The sequence below is a fragment of the Pongo pygmaeus genome, chromosome 11 (genome assembly GCF_028885625.2).
Source record: "Pongo pygmaeus isolate AG05252 chromosome 11, NHGRI_mPonPyg2-v2.0_pri, whole genome shotgun sequence".
Lineage (NCBI taxonomy): Eukaryota > Metazoa > Chordata > Mammalia > Primates > Hominidae > Pongo > Pongo pygmaeus.
In genome coordinates, this window is record NC_072384.2 from 120,541,555 (window position 1) to 120,554,381 (window position 12,827).

Genomic DNA, 12,827 nt, shown 5'->3' on the forward strand with positions numbered 1-12,827 from the left:
CTTTAATAACTAGTTAGGGAAAGAAAAACTTTCTTTCCCAGGCAAGCAGCAAAAGAAACCTTTCTGTTAAATTCCTTTGATTACAATAGTTCTTTGTTAACAGATTGTAACTTTGCCCAGGATGGGTGATAAGCTCCTAGAAGCCAGATGACTTGTCCCTCCTGGGAAGAGAAGCTGTTGACCCTGAAGATGGATTGAAAGGAAAATACTTAATGCCTAGCGCCTAAACTTTGTTCTTATTTGTCTTTACTGTCTCTTTGCCTGAGAAGTCTGACGAAATCAACATTAGTGTGGAAATAACGTAAAGCCAAAACGTTCTCCAGCAGGGGTGGATTTTACACCCAGATGGAAAACATGATTCACACTTGTTGCTTAGAAACCCTTCCCAAATGGGAAAATATCGTCATCGTGAGGTGCGTCCCTGCCACTCAAAGCAGAAGTTTGGCAATGATGGGATTCCTTTGATTAAGTGGGATATGAAGAGGAAAAAATATCCACCTTGGAAGACCTAAATCGTCTAGCCTGATTTAATAGCGATCAAGTTAAACAAGTCACCAAATCAGCAATTACCATGGGGGAGGGTCGTTAATGGTGTTTGGGTCTCACGTAGGAATAGTTTCATCAGAATGGACCAATTATTTTATGATAATGTTTTAGGTCATAGTTCACATAATGAAATTCTAGGGTGTAGAATTGAGGAGGAACTTGAAAGATAATTCCATATCCTCCGATTTTACAGTCAAAGAAACAGAGGCTTAAGCTGTTATACCCAGCTGGTCAGGATTAGAATCCAGAGCTACATATTTCCAGGCCAGAGGGGCTTTCTGTCTCCTGCCACTGCCTTGTTATTTTATTATTGGAGATTTGCAAATGAGTACAGATGTACCCCAACCCCATCTAGTGAATGCAATTCCCCCTCCTCTGGGTACCCTCCTATCTGTGTCTCCTTTCAGTTCATTGATTGTCGTGGTCAAGGGAAAAGGAGCATTGCATCAAGAAGACAGGTAGAAAATGAAGGATTAAGAAAGGTTTGGAGGAAGAAGTAAGAGAAGGAGCCTGGGGAAATGGCTGGGCTGGCTGGGGCGGGTTTCACTGCACCCAAAACAGGGAGGAAGAGCCCCGCTGCCCTTCCCTTTACCCACCCCGACGCCAGCACTGCTTGCTAAGCATCTCTTCCACACTCCATCTCCATTTCCCCCTACAGTGGATGAGTGTTTTCATTCCTGTTATGCCTGAGAAAGTTCCAAAAATACACAGAGAAAGTCTGGTTATCTGGTATTTAGAGTTGGCCCCAGAGCAGAAACTACTTTGGAAAGGAGTTTGTTTTCAGTGTCTGTTTGCCAGGACCCAGCATCAGTGGGGAGATTTGGAGTTTGAAATAAGCACTTGAATATTTGTGTTTTGTTCCAGCCCATCTCAAGCATTTGAGTTTTTTTCATTGGCTAGGCCCAATTGATTTAATGATAAACCGCAGGTAAGAGCCCAGAACTTTTAATCAGGCAGACAGGAGTTGAATCCTGGCTGGACTGCTGCTTAACCATGGGCAAATTTCTTAATCACTATAGGGTCTGATGTTCTCACTGACAAGAGGAATAATAATAATAATATACATCTCCTGGGGTTAATGAGGGGTAAATAAGATAATGTTACTCAGGGGGTTACCACAGTGTGTGGCATGCAGTTAGAGGGCAGTAAGTGGTGATCGGCATTGTCATCCAGTTGTAGCCATGCACCAGGTCTTGACATGCCTCTGTGCTTAACACAATGTTAACCTGAATTTGGGGCTTTCATAGAGTAATCTAGAATTTTTTTTTTCATTTGAGGATATAGCTATAAGTTTAATTTTCTCTAGCTACTTTGGAAGGATCTTGGCAGAAGCAGAGTCTGGGCATACCAGGCTGTACCTGCTGGTGACGAACTGGCTTCAAGCTGAACACATCATTGGAGAGGCAGGGTGGTAGGCATGGGGAGAGAGGGGTCGGTCATTTCGTTCACAGTGAGGACCTGTGACAGGGACCACTCCAGGTGCAGAACTACTTCTGCCTGGGGATCTTTGTCTCCAAAGTATATCACCTGGGACAGGGGCCACTCCTAGTGCAAAACTACTTCTCTCTGGGGATCTTGCATGGCAGGGTTATAAAGTTCATGAGACTCTTTCATGCTGAGAATTCTCGACTCCAGTATGATGTACACAGAGAATGTAACTTCCCAATTGTAGCATCAGGGATATCTAGTAATCCCTGAATCCCACTTTATCATGCCTATAATAAGACTTGGAATTACACAAATTTTAAATTCGTATCCTGGTGCCACCACAGACTAGTTTTGGGACTTTGACAAGTTACTCAATCTCCTTGAGCTTCACTGAGAATGCTTTGGTGGAAACTGATTTGTCACGTGACTTGCCCATATGAGGGTTGGATGAAGAGGTGGGAAAGGGAACACAGTGAAACACTTTGATAAATATTGATGGTGTTGGCATTGACCTTGGGTAGTAGGAGAGGGGCACAGTCAGGAGAGTTGGCATAGCCAGAGTTTCTGGAATTTCTTGAGATCTCTAATTTTGCAAGAAAGCTAGAGCCAGGCAGGTGTCCTAGTAGTTTTTCAAAAAAGTGACAGGTGGATCCCAAATACAAGTTGGAATATGTGTTTGGGTTTGAGAGGCATCATGACATAGGAAAAATTCCTCGACTTCTCTGATCCTTAGTTTTCTTGTGTTTAAAAGGGGATAATAACTACTTCTCTGCTCACTCTGCAGTGTGTCGGGAGACTCAAGGTCATTTGTGTGAAAGTGTTTTGTAAAGTTGCTTATGTAAGTGAAACAAATTCATAATATTTTCTTACCAAAGGAGATGACAGAGTAATCCATAGCTGACTTCCTTCTATCCTTTTTAATACTCCTCTTTCATTCTCCTTATCACCACTTACTTGAGGAAGGCGAGGGCATTGTGCTATTTAGTGCAATATAAGAAAACCAGTTGAAGTGATGAGATATTTAGAAGACTTATCACCATGCAAGAGAAAAAAGGTTCCCATCTTAATTATATTAGACAAAAGGTAAATAAATGATTAATTTGTGTTTGACATTTGCAGTCAGAAGTGGGCTTTGCTTTTTCCTAATAATGCAAAAACAAAAGGACTTGAAAAAAAATTAGCTAATTTGATGGGTTATAGCACAGCTTTGGGGTTAGGGAGGGTGATGGTGATGGAGACTTGCAATTGAAAAATCAGCCAGAGAGACTAAAGTCTGGAAAATGCCTATAGAACCTATTCAATTCTGCCAAGGAAATTTCCATATCAGAACAGACCACTTGACCATATGCATTATAGCTTTGCTTGCCCCTGGTTTGAACTTTTATTAGGTTATTCCATCTGGCTGCTGGTCACAATTAGAAAGTGTTCAATGTGAGAAATCTCTGCAGTCTGAGGTTTTAGTTCACAGAGAATTTTGATAATTCCACTTATCTTTATTGGGCTGCTCGTAAAGAGATTGAAGCTCTTTAACCAAACACTGTCTCTAAACCCATATGGAAAGAAGATGATGAGTAAGCGATTAAGATGTTAAAATGGAGAAAATGCAGGATCTGTTAATGGTCAGAAGGAAGATGTCAGGTGGTGTACTGAGCTATTTGGCTGCTTGTCTGGGATACTTAATGAGTGGGGTGTGTGTGTGTGTGTGTGTGTGTGTGTGTGTGTGTTTGTGTTTATGTTTATGCACATGCATGAATCATATCCAGCTTAGGTAAAATTGTGATTGAGGCTATTTCGAATCATTCCTTCCTCTTCATTTTTGTATTTTCACTGCTTCTCCCTCCTAGCAGGAGACGCCGATACTTGATTGCTCTTCTCCCTCTCCTCTCTAACCTTTCTCTTCAAGTCTGCCTTAGGCACTCTCCGGCATACCAAGGGTAATTGATCATTAACAGCTCAGGGTGGTATTAGCTGGGGAAAGGGAGATCTTTGCTATTTTAAGTTTATGCTTCAAAGAAACTCTTCAGCTGAAAGGGGTGGAAATGTTGACTAGGATTTCATGGCAGAGGTCTAGTGCTTGGAAAAGTCACTTTGCCCAACCACCGGAGGATGTTTTACCTGGAGAAGTGTTTGCGAAAGGGAAAAATGAGAGCTGCCTTTAAAGACAGTAACAGATATGAGGGAGATGACTTTGGTGTTGGTACACTGCACCAAGTGGAAGGAGCTGGGGATGTAAACTCTAAGGGGAGAGATTTCATCTGAGCTCATGAGGGGGAAGGGTCCCCCACAAGGTGAGGCAGTGAGCTCTGAGACCCTGGCATGGCTGTGGAGGGCATTCTTGCAGTGAGTGGGGAGGCAGGGAGGGACACATTAAGGCGTCTGGAACTCTAAGTACTTCTTGGACCAGTTGTTGGGGGGAGGTCATCCTATATGTGGAGTCGAAGTTAACCCATATTTTTAACAGAAAATGCAGTTTTCCTTTACTTTTTTGTGTTGTGAAAGCAATATCAGGTTTTTAAGAAAGTTTCGGCTGTGCCGCCTTTCCTGCCAAATGCTATTTTTTGCTTCTTCCTCAGTGCTTTGTTCTATATTTTTCAAGTGGTGCTTGGATAGCTCAAATTTGCTAATTTAGACTTTCATAATTTCCTGGAGACCGAATAAATTCCTGCCTTTCAGTTCTCAAGTGCAAGGTCGTTCAGATGACATGAGATACAGCGGAAAAATGGCATCGTTCTCATTTTCAATAAACGTCTCCGATTAGTATTCATTTGAGATATTAAGAGTGCCGAGAGTAAACACCAGGGTTTTATCCTCTCATCTAAATGGGCATTAGCTCAAGGTATGTCCCTTCTATTTTGTCATGATTCATAAATCACCTGCCTGTAAAAATCAAAGGCTGAGAATATTTGGTTACCTGTGGCAGTGATGGCCTTTCTATCAGTGACATTTGCCTTCCTGCCCTGGGTTCTTTGTAAGTACTGGAGCCTTTCTCCCTTCACCTTTGACCTGGTCTTCCTGTCCCAGCATAAACATCACCTCTTTTTAATTCTGACAGACGCCTATAGAAGAGCAGTGAAACGTTGCAAGACTTGGGTTTGTTTGTGTTTGTTTGGTTCTCTCTGCAAAGTGGTCTGGCTGAATATAATCAATGTTATTCCTCTGCTTTGTTGAATGGGCTTCGAGTAATGATGTGCAGATGCCAAATGTGACATATCTGGGGACAAGGTACTTTAATTCTAGTCTCATTTGCAGAGATGACTTGGTATCACTAGGGGCTTTGTCTCCAAGAAGCCAGCTGACAGAAAGAGAAAGCCAGCCACTGCTCGGCAAGGAGGCAAATGCATGCTATAAAAATGCTGGAGCATTCACTTAGCTATAGACTCCAAGTAGGAGCATTTGAGAACTGAGTTAAATCATTGTGGTCTTTCTTTCTTTTTTTCTTAAATGACAGTTATGAGTCTGTCCCTCAGTTCGCACCATTCGATGTAGGGGGTTTGGAAGGTTGTGTCAGTAAAGCAGACCATTTCAAAGGGTCTTGAGCCTGGGAGTTTGGACCGAAGCTCAGCCTATAAATACCTTGTTAGCATTCTGATTATGGAGTCTGATGAGTGGAAGGTCTATGTGTTGATCCCTTGGTGACCTCCTGGCATTAAGTGCCATTAGTTAGAAATGAAGAGTCTTTCCTTGTCTTCAGATGCTGGCACTGGAAATAAATCCTGATGAAATTATTTGTATTAATCATTTTTTTACTGTGATGAAATATACTTAACAAAGTTACCACTTCAACCATTAAAAATATGCAGTTCAGTGGCATTAAGTACATACACATTGTTCTGCAACTATTGCCACCATCAATCTCTAAATCTTTTTCATCATCCCAAACAGAAGCTCTATGCTCATTAAACAGTAACTCCCATTCTCTCCTCCCTGCAGCTCAAGGTAGCCACTTATACTACTTGCTGTCTCTATGAATTTGTTCCAGGTATTTCATATATCTGGGAGATCATGGATATCTCCCTTTTACCCCCATTTAATCACTGCTTCTCTCCTTAGAGATGTCCACTGCCAGTAGTGTGGTGTCTCCTTCCAGCTTCCTTTCATGCATTTACATCCGTGTATCCCTGCTTATACACATTTCTTAAAAAAAAATCAATGGGCACTTAGTATTCTAACTGCTCTGCAATTTACTGTTTTTATGTAATATGTCTTGGAAATCATTTAAGTTCAAAATTCCCTCTTTTACTGGTTTCATAGTATTCCATAATACCACAATTTATTTAAATTGCTCTCAACTGATGGCCATTTGAATTGTCTCCAGCTTTGTACTATATTGTACTATACGATAAATAGCTATAAACAACTTTTAACATCCTCCTTTGTGCACACGAGCAAGTACTTTTTAGCACATGATTCCTGAAAGTGGATTGCTCAGCCAAAAGATGTACACTTAAAATTTTCATAGATGCTGCCAAATTGTTCTTCAAAAAGGCATCACTAAGTTACACATTCCCTAAATGAATGATAATGTTGCATTTCCTGGCATCCATTTCAGCATTTGATACTATTAGTCTTTTAAACTTCTGCCAATCTGACAAGAAAACCTTAAAACTTGGGATTCACATTAATCTACTATTGTAAAAGAAGAATCTAAAGAGGAAATAGGAAAGAGCAGAGGGGTGGAAAGGGAAGGGAAGGATAAAAGAATTGTTCTGGAGGTATTAGTACCTTCTGAGCAATGAGAGGCTAGATTAAGGCCAGTAAGAACAGGTATTCCTGAAAGCATTTGCCAGCTCACCTCACTTCTGCTGCATTCACAAGCCATGTGGCCTCTTGCTGTGTGGTTGAGGAGTGATCCAAGGTATCTGTGTCCCCATGAGTTGTCCACAGTTGCCTCTGTCCATAGCAGAGGCCAACATGTGCTTGCTCTCACAAGAACAATGCTTTTTGCTGTCCTGAGGCTTAGCTTGAATCTGCTTTTCCTTCCTCACTGAAGGTTTCCTACACTTCCCTGTGATTAGGTGTTCATGATCCTTGTTGATGAATAATGTTAGAAGTGGAGACTGACGCATGCTCAGAATGGACCCCAAGTAGTCTGTAGTCCCTTTGCCCAAGACAACTCCTTTCACCACGGAAAACTGATCCTTGTTTCTGGAAACACAAATCCAGGCTGGTCTTGAATAGAGTTGTCCTTGTAGTCTCCAGAAGTGAGCGAACTAGAGTCCCACAGCACAGTCTCTCCCCTGGGACCCCAGGGCCACTCTGGTCACTCCATGTGATTTGGATGGGACTGTTCACAAAGAAGAAAGGGGAGGAGATACAACAGGGCCATTTCTCTATGTGCCTGTCCTGCTGATTCCACTTCCAAAATAATTCCCAATTGTGCCCACTCTTCACTCCTGCTACCACCACCCCACTCCTGGCCACCACCATCCCTCTCTTGGATGATAACAGTGGCTTTTGAGCCCATCTTCCTTGTCCCTAAGACTCCTTCTCTCCAGCTAACCCAGTCTCTCCACAGAAGTAGGAGTAATGTTAGGTTGAAAAATCAGATCATATCCCTCTGTGCTCACAACCCTAGAGCTTTCTATTTCTTGCAGGATAAAGTTCAGAATCTTTAATATGACCTTCTAAGCCCTGATTGCACATGAACTTGTCTTGCCTTCACCTTCTTCTCACCCTCAGCCATTCTCTTCCCGACTCCTACTGGTTTTCTCACCATTGCTGGGATGCTCAGCTTCAGCCTCAAGGCTTTACACACAATGGTCTCTCTGCCTGGAGCTCTCTTCCCTCAACTCTTCATGTGCCCAACTGCTCACCTTCAACTTAATTTGAAGGCCACTTCCCTAGAAAGACCTTTCCGAAGTCTCACTGGTCCAGTTCTTTTTCTTCAAAGCACTTGTAACAATGCGGCTAAATGTTTGTCTGCTGATTGTCACTGACTGTTCATAATTGTCAATAATATCCGTCTCTCCTTCTACAGTGCAAGCTCAATAGAAGTAGGAAATGGGTACATGATAGTCATTGTTGCATCTTGTCTGTCACATAGTAGGCACTCAATAGATATTTATTGGATGAATCCAGGAAAGCCAGGCATTTCCAATTTACAGCATTATTACTTCCATTTTAGAAAGGAGATAACTAAGGCCTAAGGAGGTTAAAACACTCACGTACATTGAGTGATCATCACCTACCAGGCACGGTTTTTAGCACTCTGCTTAGTGTACAGAAAAGTGTCTGTTGCTTGTTTGATTCATTTCACCTTGAAGCAACCCTATGAGGTGGTTATTATCTTTATCCCCATTTTACAGAAGGGATCATCAAAATTCAGAACTCCTACTGGTAGCAAAATGAAGAAGATCTATTTGCATCATAGCTAGGGTTGGTCCCTGACAACTTTGTAAGAAAGGGAAAGTCAGTTACACGCTGAATTTGTGTTTGTCTAAGGACTGACAGGCAATTGGCTAACTGCTGTCAAACCAAATGAGCTAAGGAATTAATGACTTAAGTATTCTACTAGGGTCCTGTGCATTTTAAAAGGATTCCTGGTGGATACTGCTTAACTAAGAGGATAGCTCTCCTTGTGGAAATACCAGGGTCTGTAGCAGGCTGGGGGAAAGATTCACAGTGTGACCTCACTCTTCCTGATGTCACATCAGAGAAGATCAGTCGCCAACTCTCCTAGGTGAAGATGTTTGGCCTTGCATGAGGCTATGCTTGTATCACTCTCTGCCTAGGTGAAAATAACTCTTACAGGGGAAATTGTCTGAATTGCTTCATGGAGATGGATGAATGGCTTTAGGACTTTTGCTTTCTCCTGGGCTCCAGGACACATTTAGGAATCACATTCCCAGTCTCAAAATAGAGACAAAAACCTACTTTAATTCATTTAATTTACTTATTTATATCTCAGATTTTCCACAAAGGGAGTCAGCCAGAACCTATTCTTAATAGCTTTGAGACAGCCTGGGATTGTGCAGAGAACGTCTGAGGTCAGACTGGCTGGAGTTTGACTTGTCTTGAATATAGTTGTCCTTGAACCCCAGCTCTACTTCTTTTTGTGTTTTAAGCTTTCTGATCCAAAATTTTCCCTTCTGTAAAATGGAGGTGAGGATTGCTAGTCTATATGTCGGACTGGGAGGATTAGAATAATATCTGTAAAGTGTCCAACTGAGAGCCTGGCAGATCTCAGGTAAACATCAAAATAGTAGCTACAATTTTCACATTAAGGAATTTACAAAGTCAAGTTTTTTTGTTTTGCAATCTCAGTTCACTGCGGTCTCTGCCTCCCAGGTTCAAGCAATTCTCCTGCCTCAGCCTCCCAAGTAGCTGTGATTACAGGCACCCGCCACCACACCGGCTAATTTTTATATTTTTAGCAGAGACAGAGTTTCACCATGTTGGCCAGGCTGGTCTCAAACTCTTGAGCTTAAGTGATCTGCCCATCTTCGCCTCCCAAAGTACTGGGATTACAGGCCTGAGCCACCACACCCAGCCTGAAGTCAAGTTTTGGGGCCAGTAAATTCCCTAAACTCTGCCCTTATTAAATTTATTAGGTTTTGCAAGGCTTTTAGAAGCATTGCTGTGTGTTTGATGTATGTGTTTTGTTTCTGCTTCCTCCTAATTCATTTCATATTATAATATTATGTGAAAAAGTGACTCATCTAATAGTCACATTAATCCTGGAGAATGCTTTTTAAAATTAGTATGTATCTTTCAATTATTTTTATATTTAAAAATCTTTACTTGTATTATATTTTCTCTCTTTAGCTATCCATACAACCATAAAGATTTCATTTTATTGACAGTCATTTTCCTGGGACTGCAATTAGGACACATCTCTGAAAACATGATAATTGCCTTTGAAATTTTAATGATATGGAATAATTTTTATTTCTAACATTAGGGTTTTCAAATAATATATGTAATAAAACAGCAAAGCTAAATAAGTATTACATAATTAAAAAAGGGCTCAGCATTTTGATATTTTGTTTATACCTAGTCAAAAATAGATTGAAGATTGAATATAAAGGGAAAAGGAAATATGGTAAAATAAGATAATAACCTGCAGAGGGGTTGCATTGATACCTACCTATCCTATTTATCCTTGTGTTCTCTGGTCCTAGCACACAGTAGGTGCTGAATAACTGTTGATTGCCTGAATAAGTGACTAGGTAGGAAAATTTTTATATCTCCATGTTGACCTGCATGGTTACAATACATCTTAAGCCCTTTGTTAAACTTTTCATTTGTTCCACAAACTATTATCAGGGCCCATATGCTAAGTACTGAACCTGGGGATAAATTGATGAGCAAAACCAGATATAATTCTTCTTTGCTCTCTTGGAGATTTCATTCTTATGAGGGCGAGCCATCACTGGATAAGAATAAGTCACTGGTGCAATCTAAGAAAGAGACAAACCAGAGTGGTGGAGGGTAGAGGGTAAGTGTTAATGACATGTGAGGGTTCTGGAGAGGTGGCCTGAGTAAAGGCCCAACAAGGCCATTGTAGGGACTGAATTATGTGCCCCTCAAATTCATATCTTGAAGCCCTCTCAGTGTGGCTGTATATGAAGACAGGGTCTTTATGGAGATAACTAAGATTAGATGAGGTCATCAGGTCACTAATTCAACAGGACTGGTGTCCTTAGAAGAGAGAGAGACATCTGGATGCGCACACACACACACACACACACACACACGAATTTATGTGAGGACACAGAAGTTGGTCATCCGCCAGCCAAGAAGAAAACCCTCACCAGACACCAACCCTGCTGCCCCTTTATCTTGGACTTCCAGCCTCCAGAACTGTAAGAAAATAAATTTATGTGGTTTAAGCCATCCAGTGTGTGGTATTTGTTATGGCACATGGGGCAGACAAATATAGCCATATAGGCATCTTAAGGAATCTGGTTGCTACTCCAAGAGTAATTGGAAAATTCTGGAAGATTTTTTGTTTAATGTATATATTTTTATTATACTTTAAGTTCTAGGGTACATGTGCACAACGTGCAGGTTTGTTACATATGTATACATGTGCCATGTTGGTGTGCTGCGCCCATTAACTCGTCATTTACATTAGGTATATCTCCTAATGCTATCCCTCCCCCCTCCCCCCTCCCCCCACCCCCCGCTCCACAACAGGCCTGGGTGTGTGATGTTCCCCTTCCTGTCACTCAGGCTGGAGTGCAGTGGCGCAATCTCAGCTCACTGCAAGCTCTGCCTCCCGGGTTCACGCCATTCTTCTGCCTCAGTCTCCCAAGTAGCTGGGACTACAGGCACCCGCCACCACGCCTAGCTAATTTTTTGTATTTTTAGTAGAGATGGTGTTTCACCATGTTAGCAAGGATGGTCTCAATCTCCTGACCTCATGATCTGCCCGCCTCGGCCTCCCAAAGTGCTGGGATTAGAGGCGTGAGTCTGGATGGTTTTTAAACAGAGGTAGCATGATCAGTTTTGTATTTTGGAAAGATTACTCTGGCTAAAGTATGAAAAAGCAATTGGGAGGAAATCAGAGAAAATGTGGGTCCCTATGGGGTGAAAAAAAATCTCAGAAAAACCAATTTAGAGTCTAATTCTCTTTCCATTATGCTGTTCAGAGTTGGGTCTCAAACATTTCTTCCAGGGTGGATACTGGGACGAATGATCAAAAATGACTGTAAAGCCCCATGGTGTGGTCACCAATAATGGCTGTTATAGTTTATGGAAATCTCTTCCTTGGCTTCTCTCATATCAGATCAAGCAGAAAACATCTCACAGGAAGACAGGGGATGTTGGTGAAAATGTGCCTCATCTGCAGTGCTCTTGGTAGGTCTGGCTCCTTTCTCTCTGCCTCTGAGGTTATTTTTGGTTGAATTCACAGGCCGGTAAGAGAAGGGGAAAAAAGTAAATGGACTTCAAAGCAGAATTGCTGCAAGATAACTTCCTTGTCCAGCCGTCCCACCTTCTTTCCAACTATCTCAGTGTTTGTGATGGTTAATACTGAGTATCATCTTGATTGGATTGAAGGATACAAAGTATTAATCCTGGGTATGTCTGTGTGGGTGTTGCCAAAAGAGATTAAAATTTGAGTCAGTGGCCTGGGGAAAGTAGATCCACCCTTGATCTGGTGGGCACAATCTAATCTGCATCCAGCAAATATAAAGCAGGCAGAAAAACATGAAAAGGAAAGATGGGTATAGCCTCCCAGCCTACGTCTTTCTCCCGAGCTGGATGCTTCCTGCCCTCAACCCTGGACTCCAAGTTCTTCAGTTTTGGGACTCAGACTGGCTCTCCTGGCTCCTCAGCTTGCAGACAGCCTATTGTGGGACCTTGTGATCATGTAAGTTCATACTTAATAAACTCCCCTTTTATATATATACATATACACACACACACACATATATATCTCCTATTCTGTCCCTTTAAGAGAACCCTGAGCAATACAATGTTTCATCCCCAACCAACATTTCTGATACCCTAAAAGCAGCTTTGATGAAAAAATTACCTATAGAATTGGTGAAACTGCTATCTATTGTAATCACTAGGCAAAATAAGCAGAAAATTGATTAGAAAGTTTGATGGATAGTTTTAAAGAGCACACTTTTTTCTTTCCTTTTTAAGCTTAAGATTCTGTAGATTGACAATTTCAGCTGGGTTCAGCTAGATGGCTCTGCTAATGTGGACACGGGGCTGGCTAGTCTTGTCTGGGGCAAAAGTCTGTGTCTGGAGTCCACAGCTGGGTCAGCTTAGGGGCTGCTGATCATTAGCTTGTTGTCTCAATTCTGCTTCATGTCATCTCTCTCATCTTTCAGCAGGGCAGCCTGGGAGAGAAGGCAAGCCCAATGAGCAAGCATTTTTTGAGCTCCCTCTTAGGGCAC